This window comes from Octopus sinensis, unplaced genomic scaffold, assembly GCF_006345805.1.
Source record: "Octopus sinensis unplaced genomic scaffold, ASM634580v1 Contig01902, whole genome shotgun sequence".
Classification (NCBI taxonomy): Eukaryota; Metazoa; Mollusca; class Cephalopoda; order Octopoda; family Octopodidae; genus Octopus; species Octopus sinensis.
Window position 1 is genome coordinate 349,090 of NW_021825194.1, and position 9,996 is coordinate 359,085.

General features: G+C 32.7%; 1 long non-coding RNA gene across 1 annotated transcript; it reads right to left on the reverse strand.

Annotated features, from left to right (window-relative positions):
• Window positions 1–9,254: 9,254 nt before the first annotated feature.
• LOC118760925 lies at window positions 9,255–9,712 on the reverse strand. The gene is made up of 3 exons (XR_004997042.1): window positions 9,666–9,712; window positions 9,581–9,599; window positions 9,255–9,455 (listed from the first exon to the last, which is right to left on the reverse strand). It is a non-coding gene; the product is annotated as an uncharacterized LOC118760925 (long non-coding RNA).
• Between the last annotated feature and the right edge of the window lie 284 nt (window positions 9,713–9,996).

Genomic DNA, 9,996 nt, shown 5'->3' on the forward strand with positions numbered 1-9,996 from the left:
ATACATACATACATACTACATATATATATGTATGTATGTAAATATACATATATATATATATATATATATATATATATAATATATATATATTATATATATATATATATATATATACATACATGTATATATATATATATATAAGTTCAGCAACAATTTAGATTCAAGTGAATATGGTACTTAATTTAGATGCACCAGAATTTTGTATGGTGTTATCCATAAAAATTTGCGGGGTAATTATAATCAAAATAAGAATAACTCCGGTAATTTGGTACAATTGTTTCGCACTACATCATTTTATTAAAAGTTTTCAAGTAAGATTTAAAATGCTGAGTGCTCATCAGCCAATTACATAGGTTTTCCATTAATACAAAGGCTTTCAAATCAAGTAGTAACATTATAGAGGAGGTAGATATACAGATAAAGATGAAGATTTAAATTTTAAGAACATATGAGGTTGTGAAGTCCAATCACTGACTGACAAAGCTATGGCTGTATCTAACTGCTATAAGATTAGAAGTAATAAAGATTTTTTAGTTGTAGGAATGGGGTAAGGGAGGTTTCAGAATACCATAAAAGGAATTCAAGTTGCCACTAACAAAATGCCAATTACTGCTATTAGGTGAGAGGAACTAGGTCAATGTCAAATGGTCATTAATCCCCTTTACAGAGAGTAGGGAAAAAAACCTATCACTTATGAGTAGACATAGTATTTTATAACTGAGGGAAAGCTTTATTAATTTTAAAACTAGATTAGATTTAGAAAAAATTCCAATTTCATGTTTACAGTGAAGTTTTTTTAGTCATCTATGAAAGTTAAATTGAAAGCTAGTATAGTATATTTCTTATTATTATAATAAAAAGTTAAAATTAAAAACATATAGGAATACTCACAATTTTTATTTAAAGTATTTAAACGTTCGGGTTGTGGAATGTATGCAAGATCATCCCAACTCCAGGCGATTATTCAACAGATTTATATTACTCTGATGTTTTAAAATTTCATAAGTTTCCAAAGAACAAAGTTGACAACCTTCCCAACTATTTCTAACTATATCCCATTTTAGGTTCAATCCTATATTGTTTGTTTTTAGTTCCCAAATTTTGCTAGATAGTGTTGTGCAACCTGTCTTATGTTTTAGTCTAACAGAGGAAAAATGATTGTTAAGACGTCTTTTAAAATCCACCGAACATCCGAAATAAAGAAAGCTATTGTTAGAAGTTATTATCGTGCATTTATAAATTACGTTTTGGACCGAACAACGACCAGATACCGGACATTTTGATCTAATCCTACAATTACAACTGGGGGGTATAGTATTCAGTTCTGGAATTATTTAAGGATAGTTCACTCACATTACTGTTATTTAAATTATTATTAGTATTAGTATTACTTTTATTATTAGTAATCACGTTGTTATTCAAAGTAGGGTTACTATTTATTAATCCATCTTCACCATCATTCCCACCAACCATACTTTTATCTATACTACCTATATTATTGGTATTGTTATTATCACTATTTATATCAATGTTGTTGTTATTATTATTATTATTGTTATCATCATTATTAATATTATTTTATTATTTTTATTTTTACCATTATTATTATTATTATTATTATTATTATTATTATTATTATTGTTATTATTATTATCATTATTGTTATTTCTATTGTTAATGCTATTATTACAATTATTATTATTATCTTTGTTGTTACTATTCATTCTACTCCTGGCTATCTTAATGTTTTTACTATTAAGTCTAGCTATTATGGTAGCCATGTTTGGGAGAGTTGAATATGAAATTCTTACTGATCTCCCAGAAATTATTTTATGATATTTATGGGGGGCTGGGAAATTTTTTCCAGTATAGATTTAAACTACTGTACACATTCGTTGAGATCGCGCAATTAAAGGGGATATTTAGCCAAATGATATTTTCTCTTTTATATTTTTTGTTTAAGTACGAGTGGGAAGGATTAGTGTTATCAGTAGTCGCACGAGAATTATTATTCCTTTTACTACTATTTTTATGCCTATCAGGTTAGCATTTTCATATTTATTTATGATCTGTTCCCTATTTTTATTCCTATAATTTGGTTTATACACTAGGTTCTTTTTCTCCATTAATTTATGTTTATGTAGGGTATGAGAGTTATTACTACTTACGTCATTTACATTCACTTCATTATTTGGGAGATTTGAGCTATCCTTATCAAGAAAGGTAATTTCTTGGTCATATCTCGCCTTGGATAATGCGATATTGTAATGGTTAGAGTGAGAGTTAAATATATCACTATTAGATGATAATTTTGAAATTCTTTGGGAAATATTTCTAACTAATGATTTTAGTATATTCGGGGGGCGACTAGATAACTTACTTACATATCTAGTGACCTCGCCCTCCTTTCTAAATGGGTAATGTAAATTTGAATTTAGGCCTAAGGTAACATCTAGGAAATTAACTATCTTAGTGTTAGGTTCATAAGTAATGCCTAGGTTTAAATCTTTAAAAAAAAATTATTAATTTTCTTTTTTATCCTCTCAATACTTGATTTACTATTGATTTACTATTTTAGTATATTCGGGGGGCGACTAGATAACTTACTTACATATCTAGTGACCTCGCCCTCCTTTTTAAATGGGTAATGTAAATTTGAATTTAGGCCTAAGGTAACATCTAGGAAATTAACTATCTTAGTGTTAGGTTCATAAGTAATGCCTAGGTTTAAATCTTTAAAAAAAATTATTAATTTTCTTTTTTATCCTCTCAATACTTGATTTACTATTGCTAGGTACAACGAACAAAGCATCATCCCTTTATATACCACCTTGTAACTCAGGGATATCTCTGTTTATGCATTTTAATAAGTATGCTCCCACCAGATTCGTTATCTCCGCTGAGTCACTAGAGCCCATAGGTATATCAAAATTATTAGGGGTATCCGCCCTAGTCCATAATTTACTTTCAAATTCAATGATAGTTTTTCTAGCTAATAGGATGATGTCAATATCCTCCCTAGATATGATATAGCGATTCATAGCAAAAATAAGTGATTTGTTTAGTAGAATGGGGGATATACTAGAATAGTAATTGTTAATATCAAATTGGATAAAAGAAATTCTATTAGTGTTATCTAGAGATTTAAACCAACCTATCACTTCATCTGTATTAATCCATAGACTCAAGGGGAGATTAGGAATTATACGGGGTAGAATATTGTCCAAAATATTTTGTAATATATATATATTTTGTATATATATATATATATATATATATATATATATATATATATATATATAATATATATATATATATATATATATTATATATATATATACAGAAATATATATATACATATACATATATGTATATGTTACACGGGAAAAGCCATTGATTCATGATTGTTGCCATGTGATGCCCTTATATAGCTTTTAAGCTCGGCCAAGCTTTTACACATTCTATTACATACTAGACAGCTGTGCTGGCTGGCAGGAGAAACAGGTGCCGCCCTATGCACTCTCTTAACATGTCTTTTTAGGCCTTAAACTGAGAAGCACGCCCTTCCACATTTTACACACGTTCTGTTATGAATTTTAATAACCACTTCATTGTTTATCATGGGTCGATTTCTATGAGACTCAAACACCTCCACCTACAAACCACACACATGAAAAGCAACACTCTCTCACTTTCCACGGGCTACCCCCTTCTAAGCCCCCTCCTAATTCTCTCATACTCCACTCTCTCGCTCTCAAATCTTGAACAACCATCATGCGCTATTTTCCTCCATCCATCACGGTCTTGTGCCTCCCTCTCCCAATTACCAGCTGCAACCCTCTCAGTATTAGAACATTTTAAAGGCAATCCTTAAACCTTAGTTTAGGCTTATGCGCTGGTCTCCTGCAATGTTCCAGCTCACCATACAATAGCTGCTTGGGCAGTCGCTCATCACTCACCCTTACGAAATGTCCCCCCCACCTCAAACGTCTTTGCAAAACCATTGACTCTCTGCTTCTACTGCCACTCCTCTCAAGCACCTCCACGTTACTAATGGCCATTTTCCAGTTTATCCCCCAAATTTTTCTCAGACAGTATTCATATAAATACAGTGTACATTTAAACACATAAGAGGTATCCTTCATAGGATTCCTTATTTTTCATTCCCTTCGAGTTTTTTTTTTATCCCTAATAGTGGTTTGGATTTTAGATGGTCTTTCTAGCGTGAAAGGAATCCTATGAAAGATACCTCTCATTTGTTTAAATGAACACTGCATTTATATAAATAATATATAGTCTATTGACTAATTTTTCTATACGCTAGGCCACAGGTAGTGAAAAGTTTTCTAAAATATTTATTACCCTGATATTATTAATTATTGATCTTTTTTCTGGAGAATTGTTCGAAGAAATGCCGGTATTTTTTTTTTCTTTTGCTGCCGACAAAAAACTGCGCTTGCGCGGTGGATTTGAAAAATTATAATGTATAAGCAAGAGGCACATGTTGGATTTGCTTCGTACTTATATGTTTGATCTTGGCGTACCTGTTGATGAAGACTTCGCCTAGCAAATTATTTTATTTACTAAAAAAATTAGAAACCATAGTCCAGTAAATAGATAGTAAATGTTTTTATTTTTGATTCCCTTCGAGATTTTTATCCCTAATAGTGGTTTGGACTTTAGCTGATCCTTCTAGCGTGAAAGGAATAATATATAGTCTATTGACTAATTTTCCTACATGCTAGGCCACAGGTAGTAAAAAAATTTCTAAAATATTTATTACCCTGATATTAAATATTGATAATTTTTCTGGAGGATTCTTCAAAGTAATGCCTGTATTTTTTTTGCTACCGACAAAAACTGCGATTGCGTGGTGGATTTGAAAAATTATAATGTATAAACAAGAGGCACATGCTAGATTTGCCTTGTTTGATCTTGGCATACCTGTTGATGAAGACGTCGACTAGCAAATTATTTTATTTGCTAAAAAAAGTTGGAAACCATGATCCAGGAAATAGATGGTAAATGTTTTTATTTTTCATTCCCTTCGAGTTTTTTTTATCCCTAATGGTGGTTTGGACTTTAGCTGGTCCTTCTAGTGTGAAAAGAATCCTATGAAGGATACCTCTTATGTGTTTAAATGTACACTGTATTTATATGAATAATATATATATTCTATTGGCTAATTTTTCTACACGCTAAGCCACAAGTAACAAAAATTTTCTAAAATATTTATTACCGTGATATTATTAATTATTTTACATTTATACATACATACATACATACATACACAATACATATATATATATATATATAATATATAATATATATATATATATATATATATATATATATATATATATATATATATATTACATGATATATACGTGTGTGTGGTGTGTGTGTGTGTGTATGCTTGTATATATGTGAGATAATAGTTTCAGTATTAATAGTGAAAGCTGAAAGTACTATCTCAATTTACAATAGAGATGTCATTGTTTCACTTTTGTCACGTAATACTGAAATAGTATAAGCGATAAAAGATTGCTCCGGGCTCTCATTGGGTAAGAAGGTGAACTGTTTTTTTGGCCCGTGACTTAGCATGTGTAAAATTTGAATGAAATCGGTTGGGTAGTTCTCAAGTTTTAGTGATGCGCACATACAGACACAGACAGACAGACACACATTCTCAGCTTTATATATATAGATATATGTATATATATATATATATATGCACTATATATATATATATATATATATATTATATATATATATATATATATATATATATATATAGATATATATATATATACATATATTTGTATGCGTGTGTGTGTGTGTCGGTATGTATTTGTGTATGTATATATATTGTACGCAAAGGATACAAATGTAAGGGAGACAATCAATTTCTGAATGCTACTTCGCAAAGAGTTACCTCACTTGTCCACAACAGGCACTGTAGGCCAGGAAACCACACGTCGAGCAAAAGGGCAAAAGCTCGCTCGATCTCGATTTTCAGTTGCCCCATTACTCCATACTACTACTCCATAAGTGAAAATTCTGATGAGTGTAGTACCATTTCTGGAACATAAGTGATGTATGTACCAAGCGTGAACAAAATCGTATGAAAAATATTGATATTAAGCGGGTTCAAGAAACTGTCCCGTCACACACACACACATACACACACACATATCTTCCGTCTTATATATATATATATAATATATATATAATATATATATATATATATATATATATATATATAGAGAGAGAGAGAGAGGAGAGAGAGAGAGAGAGAGAGAGAGAACAAAGTGTACGTACGCCGCTATATATATATATATATATATATAACGGGAAGCTTTATGAAAATAGACAAAAGACGAAGGCAGGTGGAAAACAAACGAACAATTGTATTAGTATGGCGCTCAGGAAATATAAATAAAACAAGTCTTTAACGTTTCGAGCCTACGCTCTTCAACAGAAAGATACACAGAGAGAAAAAAACACTGAAAGAAGGAGATATATATATATATACAAAATGGGACAAGAACGCAAAACATCCAGATAGGCGATACAAAAAACACGGACGCGTCATTCGAAGCCTTTAATCTTCAGTCAAGAACCGGATCATCCTCGCAATTTTGGCTGATTAATCTTGAGATTGCTCCAATCTGGTCTACCCCAAGGAAAAGCTAAGCTAAGAGCATTAGATTCCTTGAGAAAAAGCTTCGAATGTATACGAAACAAGGACAGAAAAACGGACGATGTTACACGAATATAAATACAAAAATAATACAAAAAACAATAATAATAATAATAATAATAATAATAATAATAATAATAATAATAATAATAATAACGGGGCATAACAACAGGCGTCTTTCGACTGGAGACGAATTGAATTCGGCTGGCGTGTTGGTAATTAAGCCTTACGACAGAGGAAAATATCGATGTGGCAGCAATCGCAGTCAAGCGCAAAAAGGCCAGTAATCGGCCAATAGTCACATGAGAAGAGAAGAGAGAGAAAAAGAGGAACAAAGGAATTAAGGAGGGGGAGAAGAAGGAGAGTGAGTGTGTAGACGGAAGAATCAGAGAGTGACGAGAAAAAGAGAGAGACAGGGACAAAGTTGAAGTGCAAAGTAAGAAAGACAAAGAGATGTGAGAGAGGGGAGAGAGAGAGTGTTGAAGAAGTCGTACAAAGCTTAGTGAAATGTGTACTTACATATAAGCACACACTGTGTATATATATATACACACACAGGTATGTAATATTTTCCGTTTGTTGTCTTATTTTATCCTGAAAATATTATTTATGTAACGCATGCACTCATTAATTTTTTACCGTATATATGTGTGCCTGTGAGTGTGTGCGTGTGTGTGGCAAGTGAAAGACGAAAAATGGAATTAACGAGAATTTATTATTAATCACGGCAATTGTTTCGACACATCTAGCATCGATCCCTCGTGGATGGGACAAGCAACAACTGGTTCAATAGTATCCAGCGGTGCACCTGTATCTCGTCTGGTTATAAATAAATGCAACTCGTTAAAATAACAATTCCGCCATGTAACTTCTCGTTTTGTAGAAAGAAAAGCAGCTAGACGTGGGGAATATCTTAATTTGTATAGAAGATAAAAAATAAAATCACAGATGGAAAAAAGAGAAACGAACACGTAATACAGTGAGAGAAGTATTAAAAATAACCGTTAACAAATATAGATGCATAAACGCCCTCGGGCGTTTATGCATCTGTATTTATCACGCATAGCGTGGGGACACTCGTATATTGAAGCATCCGCGAAAATGTGAGCATACGCACACGTTAGGTTTGGTACACTCATGATCACAAAGCGAGTTAACTATCTACTTGATGTTTGTAAGAATGGGTAGGTTAAAAGTAAACTTAAGTTATCCATACCTTAAAGTAAACTAAATTATGTTAACAGTTACTCAAAATTCATTCCCACTGCATTGTGCGAAAGTACATTTATATGCGTGTAGGCATCTCGAGAGTCTTTCAGAAACTCGAGAGAGGGGTGGGGAGATACAGACAGACAGACTAACAAACATGTATGTGTGTCAGCATAAAGCGCTTGCGTGAACTTCAAATTCAATACGTTTGAGCTCATGTTTGTTTGTGCTGTATGTAGTCTAGCTTACATCTGATTATGCCTGTACAAAAATGAAGAGGAAAAGAATGAGAAAAGATATGAAATGAAAAATACAAAAAGAAAGGAAAACAATAAGAATGCAAATAAGTTATAAGCTATATAATATCTATTCAACCAGTATTAACACTAATTGATCTGGATAATTGCAATGGAATGTTCTCTAGACTCACTGAAACAGGGGAATGTTCATTAAAGATATTTTTCTCTTTCTGCAGAGATATAATCTTTACTCAAGTGTTTCAAAGATTAAAAGATAGTAGAGACCAAGCAGCTAACTAAATAAATAGCGTTTTAAAAAATGGACAGAGATACCGAGGCTGAAATATTCATTGGTACTGCTTTAGTCTCTTCGCGTTTAAATTATCTTCGAATTACGGGGTGAGAAGTCAAAGTGTAAGTGATAAGCTTTAACCATCTGTTTTAGCAGCATTCTCCCTCCCTCTCTTTCTCTCTCTCTCTCTCTCTCTCTTTCACTCATACACACACACACGCGCACACACACACACACACACACACACACACACATACACACACACACACACACACACACACACACACATATATATATATATATCAATAAAGCGAATAGTTACTAAATTTCTAAGCCGAAATTAGAAATCGAATTCACAATTTCCTACAGGTCCTCTACTTATTGTTTTAGCCTGTTGCACTAGAAATTTATGAGTATAAACTGAGCGCTTAACTTATCATGGGTCAAATCGGATACAGAGGGAAATCTTTTGTTTAGCCTGACCTAATTTGGTTTAGAAGAATATAAATACGCAACCAAAAATCATCTCTTTCTCTTTGATCCTTGGCCGCCACTTAGAGAAGATCTTTACCTTTTGAACGGAAGGTCGAGAAATGAATTTTTTGTAACTAAACACTTTCAAACTTCGGACACTGGTAGAATGTGTCATATAAAACATCTTTTGCTCTTAGTGTTGTTGAGAAAAGTTTGTATTTTCAAAGTTATGTCGTATTTCGGTAATTTCAACCAATCAACTGAATAAAATTACTGCTGTTGTTTGTCAACAACAACTTCCGGCGGTGTATATTTCGTTCGTCTCTGTTATTTATGACATATTTCATCTCAGTTACGTTTGTATGAATAAACGAGTGTATCTGAAGCATGTTTACTTCATGGCACCACCACAATCGTTCGTGCATTTCTACTGCTTTTAGTTTTTTCCCCTGCTTTTCATCTACTATTTTCGGAAATACTTTTTTTGCTCCCTCCCCCTCCTCCTCCAATTTCTTCGTTTTTCACTTTTTCCGTAACTCTAACTCTAAAATCCCAACCCTAACCCTAACCCTAAAACCCTAGCCCTAACCCTAACTCTAAAGCTCTAACCCTGAAACAGTAACCCTAAAACCCTAACCCTAACACTAACTCTAAAACACTAACCTAACCCTAAAACCCTAACCTTAACCCTAAAACTCCAACCCGAACGCACTAACCCTAACCCTAAAACCACAACCCTAACCCTAACTCTAAAACCCTAACCCTAGCCCTAAAACCCTAACCCTAACCCTAAAATCCTAAAGTTAACCAGTACAAACGCACGAACGGTATCATAAATAACAGTGACAAACGAAATATACACCGCTGGAAGTTGTTGTTGACAGACAACGGCAGTAATTTTATTCAGCTGAATACACGTCATTGATTGGTTGAAATTACCGAAATACGACAACTTTAACACGAAATAACTTCGAAAATGAAAACTTTTCTCAACAACGCTAAGAGTAAAAGTTGTTCTATATGACACATTCTACCAGTGTCCGATGTTTGAAAAGTGTTTAGTTACAAAAAATTAATTT